Consider the following 13,399-nt stretch of genomic DNA (forward strand, 5'->3'; position numbering starts at 1 on the left):
CCCACCAGCTGTGCATCCAACAGTTTATTCCCAGGGCAAAGTGTTGATATTTTAATCTTGCTCATCAAGGGATATTTTTGTGGTGTTGGATCTGCCTGGTGAAAGGGCCTGTGAGGTGGCTCAGGACCTTGGTGAGCCTCTCAGCTCTGCTGGTGTGGGAAGGGTGATGGCACTGGGTGATATCTCATCTCATCTCATCTCATCTCATCTCATCTCATCTCATCTCATCTCATCTCATCATCTCATCTCATATCTCATCTCATCTCATCTCATCTCATCTCATCTCATCCTTCTACTCACCCAGGTTTTCTCCTCTCCAGTCTCAGAGAGTAGAGATGAAGGATGCACACAAAGCACAATGGGCTGACCTGACAGCTTTCCCATAGCAGATGTTACACAAGCTCAGAAAGGGTAGAAATTGAAATACTCGCTGCAGTGTGTTTTCAGAGGGGAGGAGGTGACAACTCCCTTTGCACGCTGCACAAGAGCAGTTTGGGCGGGGCACCATGTGCCTGCTGGTCTCTGTGAAGGGGATCTTCATTTCTGTAAAGGACAGTCCTCCCTCACTGTTTACTCATTGTAGAAAATGCTGGATTGAAGATGCTTTTAGAAGCATGTTATCTTCACAAAGTCCTATAATTTAGACATATCTCTTCCTCTGTTGCAGGAGATGACATAATAATTATGAAAGCCCTGGTCCAGATGTTGTGGATGCCCCATCCCTGGAAGTGTTCAAGGCCAATTTGAATGGGGCTCTGAGCAATGTGAGATAGTGGAAGATGTCCCTGCCCATAGCAGGGGGCCTGGAACTTGGGTGATCTTTAAGGTTCTTTCCAACCCAAACCATTCTACAATTCATAAATTCTGTGATTGATGGTGTCAGTCCCTGAGTGCTGACAAAGACCACAACTCTGTGGGCGCACATCAAGCTCTCAGTCTTTGTACTTCACTTTTCCCACCTTTATAGTGGGAATAATAATAGTTGTTAACTTTATAGCAGTGTGGTATTGGCTGTGCTTAAACAGAAAGTCTGAGCACACTTGGTGGAACTCTATTTAATTGCTCCTGGATTTAAATGTGGGTTTTCCAGTGATCCCGTTCTATCCATTAGCCTGGACCCCCTCTGACATGCAGTGGCAATAGGGGACTGATCTGTGACTTCCAGGTAACAAGGGACAGGGTGAGAGGGAATGGCCTCAAGTTGCACCAGGAAGTTTAGATTGGATATGAGGAAAAATTCATCCACTGTGGAAGGGTGGCCAGGCATTGGAACAGACTGTCCAGGGAAGTGTTGGAATCACTATCCCTGGAAGTGTTAAAACATGTGGTGCTTAGCAACATGATTTAGTGGTAGACTTGGCAGCGCTGGGTTGATGGTTGGACTTGATGATTTTAAAGGTCTTTTTCAACCTTAATGATTCTGTGATTCCAAGGGTGCAAATCAGAAGCCTTTCCTTGAACTGAGTGGAGTTGTGCCATTGCCAGGCTGTGGTAAGGAGAGGACGTTTATCGCAGACTGTTTTGATTCGTAGAGTGAAAACACAGAGCTTAGTCATCAAAAACAGGGGTTAGTCATCAAAAACAGTTTACCTTCCTCTCAAAATATGAAAAGGCTTGAAAGTTTGGTGAGGTTTACAGGGCATTAAACAAACACTGCTATTACAATTGCCGGCATTAATTCCCATCAGGTAGCCTTCCTTCCCCATTCGAGGGGAGACTCAGAGCTCCATGTCTGCTGCCAAATGCTATGACCCTGGTGCCCATAAAAGGTTTCTGCTGTAACTGTCTTGTTATCAGCCCATCAATGTCCTGACACTTCCTAGTGATTAATCCTGTGTTGAAACAAAATTAAGTTTCCATATATTTGGCAGAGTGACCCCAGGACTTCCTATTTGGGGAATACAAAGAATAAAGCATCTGTAGCCTACAGGAAGCCAGAGTCTCTGATTTCCTGCAGAGGCAGAACAAGAACAAACAGGGAACACATTTTTCACCGTGGCAGTCGAAAGCGCACGTAAGAGCCCTGTCGGCCCCCATGATGAAAACAATTGGAAGGGGGAACATCCCTGGTCCCAAAATTATTTGTGGGTGTTTTGTTACATACACAATATGCCATTAGAAAATAGATGTAACTCAAGTTAATGTTTTTTCCAGGTGACTATTAAAGTTTCCCTTGGCATAGGTCTTTTGGTTTCCATCAACGAGATTGTGCTTGTCAGGCAAGTGAATTTTACTTTGCCTTTTGCTGCACTAGGCTCTCTAAATCCATTTGTAATTAGGAAAATGTAGGGGTATTTTTTTTATGGTTTTGTTTAAATGAGCCAGGCCAGATTCAGGATGATGTAAATGCCAGTGAAAGGGGCAGGAGGAGGTGATAAGGCAGCAAATCCTCCTTGGAGCCTAACTCTGACTTGTGATGAAAGGTATGTGGGGTGGTAGAGGCACCAGCCTGCCTTCTGAGGATCCCTGAGGAGAGCCACTGCTGCCTCTACAATCCAATTCAGCTGCTCTATACCCACAGAAGGGAACACTTCTGAATGCTTCCAGATTGCTGGTTATGCCTTGCACTAATGGGGCATTATCAGCTTGGAATTAACCTCTCTCTGAATAATGCTTCTACCTGAATACACATAGCAGCACATGCACATATAGATGTGTGTGTGTGTGTGTGTGTATGTATGGACAGAGAAAAAGCTGTTCTGTTTACCCACTGACTTTTTGGGGTTGTCTTGGTTGATGCAATGTTTCACCCAGCTCTGTCAGATGTGTCTCACTCCCATTTCCCGGGCTCGGTGGTGCTGTTGCTCCTGGTTCTTGTAAAAAGAAATGGCTTTGTTTCTGTCCTGCACAGGTACTGTGTTACCATACCCACCATGTCTCAGAACACCTTGTTTCCTACAGTTTTGCATCAGTCAAGCCTCTTCCTGTGCTTTCTAACCAGACAGGAGTGAGAGAGAGGAGACCCAGGTAGATGCTGCCAGATGTTAGGCTTGGTCTGACTGGTGCCTGGTTAGCACAGCTGTCCTTCAGCAGGCAGAAATGGGATTCTCTGGAAAGTTGCTTGTCTTGGCATTTTTAATAAGTGGCTGCCTGGAGGGAAAATGCAAAATGTTGCTCTCCTTGAAACCATGGGGGACTAGCTCTGAAGTTTTGGGCCTGAGAGAAGACTCAAAGTCCAACCATGAAATTTGCCTGAAAGGGCATCTTTAACTCTTTGTTTGAGTTGTCAGCCTTGGAGTGGGTATTTCTGTAGCCCTAAAAGTACCAAGTGCCTGAGGAACACAGGGTGTGGCCCACAGGTCCTTACTGTGGTGACACTGGGGTGATCATGTTATATTAAACAAGTCCCAGGAGAGCCAGAGAGAACTGTGAGTGAAGTAAGGACAAGTTTACACCACAAAATGCTTCTCACCACTGGAATTCCAGAAGCTGTGGGAATCAAAGCTGGTCTGCAGCACTGACTGGACACAGTCTAGACACATTAACTTGGCCACTGCCTGGAGTTGGTCAGCTCTTTTTCTTAATTCAGGCTCTTGTCATATGGACTTTGTTTACCCTACAGTTTCATAGAAGGCTCAAGGAGTACCTGTTTGTGCTGAAATCTGCAAGGATGTGGGGACACAGCAGGGAACACGGGCATTCACAGAGAGAGACTGGATCCACAAGACTCTCACACTGAAATTCTGTGTCTGCAGGGAGTTGGGCTGAACTACCTTTTCATTTTGTTCTCTGCCCTGAGTTTTACAAGGCACCATGTGTCCCTGTCTGTGCCAGTGGGCTGGTTAAGTCTCTTCCAATTATTCTAGAATGAGTATTGAACAGACAAATCCAGGCAGTGCTACCAGCTCTTGTGATTTTGTCAGTCTTAGAATATTTGCTTTTTGTTCTCGTGGCTTTTGCTCCTAGATTAATGAAATGAAATTGCACTCTCCACTAGCAGAAAAGAGGAGGGGAAAGAAAAGCACTCCAGGTGTCCAGTCTACCTGGCAGGGAAGCAAAGTGAGGACCTGTGGCACAGGAACTCCCAGGCTGTCAGAACTGGGCTTGGACACATCAGCACCACGAGAGCTCCATCACTGCACCATGGATATTGCAAAAAATCCCTGCTCAATAAATCAGACTAACAAACAACTGCTTCTCTCTCTCACTGTTGCCCATCACCCTCCACGTGTTATCGCTCTTTTTTCTTACAATTTTCTTTCCTGCTGAGAGCTGCTGGTGAATTTCTGCTCTTCCAGGGGAAAGCTTGCAGTGAGAGTGCTCCCTTCCCTACACAGAGGTGCTTGGAGCCAGATGCAGCAGGGCCCAGACTGAGCCTGGGGAGAGCAGCCAAGGCAGAGCTCTGACCTCCTTGGCAGCTCTGGCCTGAAGAGAGCCCAGTGGAGAGCCCAGGGATACCAGATCCATGCAGGAGCTTTCCTCAGCAAATGCGGGGTGCTGCCTGGGGGAGGGACAGGTGCCCCCAGGGGTGCCCAGCTGCCATGGGTGGGACCCACTGCTGGTGCCTCATCCTGCACAGGAGCCACGCTGCTCTGCTGTTCCTAGCAATGACACCCCTTCCCCATCAGTGAGTGCCAAGCTCCTCAGCCACCCCTTTCAACACAGATTTCCTGTATTGCACTCTCAAATCCCATGCCCTGTATGAGAGGCACATGGGACACAGCTTTTCTTGTGTTCTTTTGCCATCTGGCCATTGCCTGCAGCACAGGCTCTCTCTGCACGTGTGACTCAGCAGCCCAGATGTCCCAGATGTTTACAAACCCTTCCAGCACCCTCCCCTACCCTGAGCCTGGTGCACTTTCTTCCACAGCCCTCAGGCTGATAAGGCTAATCCTTATCACAGCAGGACTTCAGTTTTAGTCAAAAGGAGCTCTAACTCTCATGGGGGCACCTTGGTCTAAAGATTTAAAGAAAGATCTTTCTTTAAGGAAAAAGTAGATGTATTGCAAAGGTTGCTGTATACAAACTCAGATTTTCTTGTTCAGAGTGTTTATTCTTCCTTTTATTCTTCTCCTTCCTGTTAAAAACCACCATTGTCAGTGAGTTATAGACATGATGCATGTCTGGAGATGGAGAAGTCGTTTTCCTGCTGCTTCTGCTGGTCAAACCCTGCTCCTTCTGTGAGCACATCAGGTATAAGCATCCCTTTCCCTTTCTCTCTCACCAGCATAAGCTCTCCTGGCTGTGGCTCTCAGCTTCACCTGACAAAATGCAGAAATCTGAGTTCTCCTGCTTCTCTTCTACTCAGGGATAACCCCATGGAAGTCATCACCACTGATACCTAATGTGCAGCACAGATGGAAAGTGCTGTAATTCTTTTTCAGTGGTGCAACTCTCCTGACGTAATCATTACCCGAGGATTTCACCAAAATCACTGTTGTGTTGCAAAGGTGTCAGTAAACACAGAATCCTGCTGATATGTCACAGGTGATAACGTTTTCCTGATACAGCACATAAATTGCCAAGTAAGGGTTCTCTTCATTTGCATCGCTTTTACCCCAACGCAGTTTGACAATTGCAGGAGGGGTGTGGGTCTCCCGGGAGGAAGATCACCTTTGCAGCTCTTGAAATTGATGATCTCTGGGTTTCCAGCCGCTGAGTTGTGATCGTTCAGCAGAAATGAGCTCTGCACAGAGCTGATGGAGCTGCACAGCAGCGGGGTCATTAACAGGCAACGAGCAACCAGATCTTGTTTGCATCATTTCAGAGACCATTTAGAGTTGGAACTGCACAAATGAATGGCAAGATCCTTTGAGGAAAGAGCGGGTTCAACTTTCTATCCTTAGGCAATCACTAGCCTGAGCAGTTGTAGGAACCCAGAGTGCCGAGAATATTTCTCTGCCTGTTTTTAAGGGTTCTTACCACCCTGAACAACACTGTTTTAGCTTCAAACCTTGGAAAAAATTACCGACAGTCAGACAAGAACTAGAAAATACAGTGGTGTGAATTAGGTGATAGACTGCTATGTAAGATTGTCACAGGGTGAAAAATTTAGAGGTTTTAGGCTTCTCTTTGTAGTAAATAGATAAGAGTAAAAAATATCAAAATGGAGGATTGTTGTTGTTCTCTAAACCTTCTTCTCCTTCTTCTACTACTCCATATTCTGCAGTAAAAGTAGTTTGGAATGATTGGATAGAAAACTCCACAGTTCCTAGTCGTGTTACTGAATAATTGGTAGGAAAGTGAAAATAATGTACGTTTTTAGTAACTATTGGTTAAAATATCTTTAAAAGGCTGTGTAAATCTTGATAATTAGACTCACTCCTACTTTTCTTCCTTCTATGCTGTACCTGGGTCACGTTAGTAGCTCTGTTCCTCTGGTAAGACTTAATAAACAACTATCTGGAAGCATTGAAACTAAAGGAAAAGTCTCAGCTTATCTTTGAAACTCCTTGCAAGGACTTTCAGCAAATTCTCTCCCATCTGGAGGGACTTGATTTATGGCACGGTTCAGTGTCAGCAGTAGTAGCAATTTTGGGTTCTCTCTGATCCATCCTCTGCCCAGTGGCAGAGAGATCAGCTCAGAGGAAGGTCTGACCTTGTTCTCTTCTCCTACCCCTCTTGCAACACCATGCAAGGGACATTCTTGCTTTGCCTTTTCACCGTGTGACCGTAGCTCTTGTACTCATTTTCACACCCCTTGGGTCTGAGGCAAAGTTGGGATTTTCTGCTTGCAGATAGAAATCCATAAATCACTTTAAAGCTTTTATCCTAGAAAAATGTGTTTTAGGAGCCAAAAAGGTTGCTGGCTCTTGTGTGAGGTTGCTTGTAGTTTATATGATGCCTGATGCAAACTGAAAAACTTTGACATTTGAATAGGGAAACTTTTGGTCTGCACTGTAAGTTTGGCTTATAGAAAGCCCTTCTGTGCTTCAAAGCTTTCCTAAGATGTCAAACATTTTGAGTTAATTAGGGTTAGGAGCCGTTTCACTGTTTGAATTTGTGACAGCAGAGAGTTAAATAAAGCTTTGCTTACAAAGTCTCTTACACATACAAAGCTGCTCAGCCTTAATTCCCAAGTTTGCTTTACGGTTTTTGGGTAAACATTGTCTCTTCTCTCAGCCTCTGTGAAGGAGCTCTTCCAGGTCTTTATTTGCCTTCCTTTCACAGCAGAGTTTGGTGGGGATTGTGCTAACTTTGCCACCAAGTCTGCAGGAAGACAAAACACTTTCTGCTTTGCACTTTCTACTTTGCAGACCTTTGAGATGATTTCTAACAGAGGGCTGGGGCTTCAAATACAATAGCAGCACTGAGATGATGAGTCAGGAGTTTACAGATGACTTCTGACAAAGCATTCAGAGCATTGAGGGAGGCTCACATCTTAAAAGTTGAAAAAAGCATTCAAGATTCAAGATTCAAGCAAAGTGATGGTGCCTTGGTTAGGTTTATGCTTGACATTTTCACTAGCCTGATAAGAATTTTGCAGAAAAGATCTGCAATCTTTAGGATTTTGTTAGGATGTAGAACATTCCTCCTTGGTTTGCTTTTTTTTTTTTAATAATCACTGAATGAGATGTTAAGGTTTTATCTACACTGGAAAAAACCACAATAAACTGTTTTAATATCAGAAAACCAAAGCAAACAGCTTCATGCAGACTCTACTATACGACATTAGAGTCTTTTATCAATTTCACTTATGCCTCTTGGCAATAGCTCACATTCAAAGTTAAATATAAAAGGTCATTTTTATACTGGGCTAGGGCTATTTCCATAGGGAAGAGATGATGGCGTAAGTGTACCATATATGTTATAAGAAACTTCTAACACTTTGAGAAGCAGACAAAGTCTTTGACATTGCATGAGGGAGAGATTCCAGATCTAAATCTTGGCCCAAAGAGAGGCTTGAGGCTTATTCCTATAGATCAGGGCTCAGGCCCTCAGCTGGGGTAAGCTGATGCCTCTCTATTGATTTCTGAAAAGCTAAACCGATTTCCAGCAGAGGAGAATCTGCTCCAGATTTCCCAGCTGCCCTATCAAAAATCTGCTCAGAGCATTGACTGACTGGGGAAAGAAAAAGGACCTCAGCCTGATTTGAAAGAACATAATAGACCTTTAATTTAATTGACTTAATTTTATTGGCAGCCATTGAATGGTGAAATGAAAACAGATGATATGGATGAGCAAGAAAAGGTTAGATGGGAGTAACCCATTAGTAAATATCAAGGCATCATCCTGTTTTCCTCATTTAATAAAGGAACGGGTCAGTACGTATAATCATAAACATTTTTACATTTTAGTGAAGATTTATTTGACATCATTACTAGCAGAGAGATGGATTCTTGGAACAGCAAAGGATGAAACAATCTAACAGATGAGAAGTTGTTTCCTTTTGCTGGCATGGAGTGGCACAGCTCTACAGCCTGACCTATTTAATTCCACCTTTTTAGCAGCTGAGCTATTACTTTGGACTGCTGTGGGATATTTGATATTTTTTAAAACATTTCTTTGACAAATCTTCCATACTTACATCTTCTCTTGCCGATTCAGCTTTGCTCCTGCGGGCTCCTCAGAGCCAACAGGTCTGGAGTGGCTGGACTGTGAAGATGGACACAGGGCTCTGCAGAATGGGCCAACAAAGCAGATTTCCCACAGCCCCCCAAGCCCAGCAGAGCAGGGGAGGAGTGGGCTGCTCTGAAAACCTGCACAACACAGCTGGGACCTTGTCTGGAGAAGCAGCTTCTTCTCCCCATGCCTGCTCCACATCCCAACAGTCCTATCCTGCATTCTGTGCAGCCGAGCTTTCAGCTATCTGGGCTGTCTGGAAGTCCATCCAAACAGGATTGAACAGCCCCACTAAAACCTCATCCAATGACAGGAGTACCCTGAGGGACAGAACAAATATGATATGATGTGAAAGAGAGAAAATTCCAGTTAGATGCAGGGAAACCAGACATGACTCCTCACTCAGTTCCTTATAATTTGCTAGTGGTGGGTGCCCCTTGTGCCCAAGAAGAGGAAGTTTCAACAGCATGTTGTCCAGACCAACTTTGGAAAAACTTTTCTGAATCACTACTTGCAAATAAATAATTAAACAAACTCTAAAAATAACATTTTAAAAATGATGAAAAGCTTAGATATACAATACTCCAGGAGTGCAGACTTCTTGCAAAGATGGGACCGGGTTACCCAACATGGAGCTCCCGTTGAGAAACACCAGCCTCACCTTCCATCGCTGGCACCTGCCCAAGGGCTGCCCCACTCCCTTTGCTTGTAGAGACACAGCCAAATCCTCTGTGAGCACTCTGGGCACTCAGGAAATCTCCAATATCTTACACCAACCTCCTCGCATTGGTTGCCTCAGTCCCACCCCAGTGGGTTAAGGATGCTGCTGTTGTCCCCGTGCCACAGGGAATGCTTGGGCTGTGCTGGTTTCTGCCCTGCTTTTCTTCTCTCTTCTCTCCCCATCTCCACTGAACTGCCCAAACCTGGCTCTCTGCTGCATTCCCAGCCAAACCTGAGAGGCAAAAAGGCAGAACCACCAATGGTAAAGAACATGGCAGGCCAGTGACACCGTACAGGCTGGGATGGCCCTCCATGGAGCTGATCACACAGCAGCAACTTATTTTTCCAATGATCCTGCCTTTTCTCCCAATATCTTTCCCTTGGGTTTAATGAGCAGAGCTCCCACTGTATGCTGGCTTACAGAGAGCTCACAAAAATCAGTGTTCATCCTTCGGTGTCATGACCAGGAGTGAGGAGAGGGTATGTACGGCTCTGGTTTTGGGGAGAGACACTGGCAGCTCCTCTTGTCCCTGAGCAATGGTGAGTTACAGGTGTATCTCTCCTCTTGGGGGACAGCACTGTGGAGGCCAGAGGTATGTGATGTCAAGGTGGCCCCTCTAATACTGCATTCCCACAGGGCGTAGCAGAATATACCTGCTGTAAGACTGGGTATCAGAATGAGCCAGTTTCACCTGAAAGTCCAAACACTTTCTCTAGACATAACCCCAAGTCCAGCCCCTTCCCCTAAAGAAAACCCCAAATACAACCAGCCCCATTTCAAATATTTCAGTTTTCAGCACTTTTCAACAACAACAACAAAAAAGAGGTGAAAATAATTAAGGTCTTCCTGGGAAACTAATTCTTAGTGAAATTTTTTGGTCTGGCCCAGAACAGAACATCTTGCAGGGGATCTCCCTGTTTGAATCCCAGCACCAGCACCAGCCTGTGACTCAGAAAAGAGCCTTTTCTTGGCTCCCAGGACTCTTGAAAACTGCCTAAGCACCACAGACTGTGCCTGGTGCAGGGTGGGCTCCACAGAGGGAGGGCTGTTCCCTGCACTGCGCCCTGCTACAGAGGAAAAGCAGCTTGTATCTTCACACGTTTTGCCTGGCAGGCATTTCAAAGGCTTCTCCTCTGAATCAGGGCTGCAGGCACTGCCTACATTTCCTCTTCGCAGAAATTGGCAGGTTGAACTGTGCAAAATTCCTTAATCCTGTTTATCTGCTGTCTCCTTCCAAAGAGGCACAATGCTCCCGTGGCCTCTCTGAGCTTTCCTCTACTCCGTTACCAGAGTTACATTTGCCCACTGGAAGCCCAAACACAGGCAGGATGAGAGCAAGGCAACCAACAGCCCCTCAGCACACCAGAATTTGGGATTTTAGTGTGCAGTAAGGCAGGCAAGTGCAAAGGTACTGTGCCTATTTAGCCTTTTGTGGACTAATGAAGTCCACAGTGTCCAGGGCAGATGCTGCGTACATAAAAATTATCCATTCTGAGCTACAAGTTCAAAACTATGACCTTAAGGGAGAAGCAGTGGACATCACACTCCTCCTTGCCTGTTCCTCCTTCCCTGCAGTCCTGAGGGGCAGGAGGAGAGTGGATTAAGGCAAGGGAGCCAGGGTTACCTGTCTTCTGAGCCAAAGTCTTGATCTCAGTGCCCTGAGCTGCTCGATGCAGGGATGCTGCTCTGTGCAGCTGAACTTTGTATCCCTGAGGGCAAGGAGAAAATAAATCAGCTCTGTCCTTAACCTTTTGCACAGGAAAATCACTTCTCTGCTTGCCAGGGAGGAGCACAGGTCTGGTGCTCAGGGGTTCTGCTGGACTAGTTCTGGGGTGTCCATGGGGGATAGAGAGTGACCTGGGGGGCTGAGCAGGGGCTGAGGTGGGATGGTGACACTGGGTCAGGTTACAAAGGTAGGAAGTGAGGCACTGCTGGAGTGGAGGAAGAGGAAATGCTCAGGCAAGGTGTAAGGCCCCAGTCAACCAGCTTGATGAGCCTTTTAAAAGGGCTTACAGTGGTTTGTGTACTCTGAGTTGGATGCACAGGAGAAATACCAATGAGATATTCTCAAGAGGTCAAAGCAACACAAAAGACTTTACTGACAAACTTTAGAAAATCAGTGAATGTTTGGCAAAAGGTTTAGTGCAACATTCAATCAACATAAAACACTTCTCACAGCATTAACTTGGCACGTTCAACTTAGTGAACTTTAAGCCCGTTTGATTTTAAGTTACTCAAAATATTCCAAGAAGAGGGAATTAAGAAGAGGGAGAAAGAGAGAGAGACAGAAAAGATATAGAAAAGCACACATATAGCTACCAACTCCTGGGTTCCAGCGATGATAGAGACTCCAAAGAGAGGTAAGATCTAGATAAACATGATGGCCTCGTGTTCAGCCTTAAATACCCCTTGGCCTTCATGGGCCCTTCTCCCAGGTGGGGATTCCAGTCATTTGGCCATTCAGGAGCTGGGTCAGGGGCTCCAGGGGCAGGTGTGGAGCATTGCCTCCATGGTGCCCTTGACTGGCACCACTGCAGGGCTGGGATGCAGGCTCCAGAGGGGTGGGGTGTGCAGAGCAGGGCACTGCCCCGCCAGGGCAAGGCCCCACCAGCCCCTGCCCCACACACCTGCACCCCAAAATGTCTCAAGGTATCAATCTTTCCAGTCTCTGACACAAGGGCAGCATGAAGGAGGAGGAGGAGGAGAGAGGAGGGTCTCCCTTTTGGGAATGGCCCAAGCCCTGTGGCACCGGGAGCGATGCTCACCTCCTCGGCTGGGACTGGAGTGAGGAACCTGCACCGGCTGCTGTGGGTGAGGGCGTGTGAAAGCCCTTGGCGTGCTGGTGTCTCATCCCTCTCCCCTCCTGCTGTGTGCAGGTGTCCCTCACTCCATGAGGTCCGTGATGGGGGTCCAGTGATGACCTCAAGGTCCGGATCCTGCTGATGAGTGCCTCAGGGACTGGCACACGGCTGCGGAGCAGTCCCAGAGCAGGGCTGGTGGCACACACATGTCCAGCCGGTGTTGGTGCCGAAATCTTGGGCTTTGTGACCTGAATGCAACGTTTGTGTGTGGGTATTGACTGAGCCAGGATCCTGCCTGGATATGATTCACCTTCCTTCCCCCTCAAGGGAGGTACATTTGGGGACCTATGACCAGGCTGGCAGCAGCTCTGTCTCTCGTGGGGCTAAGGTGGGAGGTCACCTCAAGCTCATTCCTAAAGTCAGCCTCTTTCTGTTATTTATGACATAATTTTGCGTAACGAGGGTTGCTCGTGAGCTTGTTCTCTAGGATGGCAAACTGAAGGACCATATGTCATGGTTTGGACTGCCAACACATCAACATTGCAGTCATTTGCAGACTGTTTTATATTTCTTTGATTTGGGACTCTGTGTAATTAGCTCCCCAGAACAGCCGGGTAGAGGAAACGTGGTCTGTTATTTAGGCAGAATTAACATCCTTGTTCTCTGCATTGTGATCCTTAGTTTCCTAGTGCTGCTGCCAGAGCAGTGGAGAGATCACTGCTGAGACATTCATTCTTTGAGCCTGCCTTCGTTGCAAAACTATTTCTGCTCCTTTTCTAGGCTATCCCAATGACCTACAACTGGCACAAGACGTGCTGACGCTGTAATTAGTAAGTACCCTCTGCAAGTGGCAGCAAAAGATTTATAGCCACCATTGGAGGGTTCGCTTTCAGCAAAAGGAGAAGCACCAAAGAGTTTGTTGCTGTTTACTGCATTTTTCTGCAGATTCCCAGCGGGGTGCAGCCAGCATTTTGTACTGCAGGCCTGGTAAATAAATCTTTACTGACCTGTTGTGGCAGAAGCCACGTATGAATGTGCTGGTGGGGCAGGAGTTATGTTATTTTAGTAGGTTAACAAACCCATACAGGCTTCTGCACTGTTAGCATTTGGCCTCCTACCAGGACTATGATCATTCTGTTACGCTTTCCATTCCTATCCAGTGGTTTATGCAGGTTGGTTTTCAGCAGTGCCTATGTACAGCCAAAAAGCAGGAGAGATGCCAAATGGCCTCCCAGACACTTGTGCTTTGGAGAGGGCTCTGCCCTCAGGGAGAGAGGAAGGGCAGTGAGAAACAAGGATATCAAAGACAATTTCATTCCCATATTTGCCCTGGCCAGGCAAAGAAGAGAATTTATCCTATTTGAGAGACCAGTAT

The sequence above is a fragment of the Corvus hawaiiensis genome, chromosome 2, assembly GCF_020740725.1.
Source record: "Corvus hawaiiensis isolate bCorHaw1 chromosome 2, bCorHaw1.pri.cur, whole genome shotgun sequence".
NCBI lineage: Eukaryota > Metazoa > Chordata > Aves > Passeriformes > Corvidae > Corvus > Corvus hawaiiensis.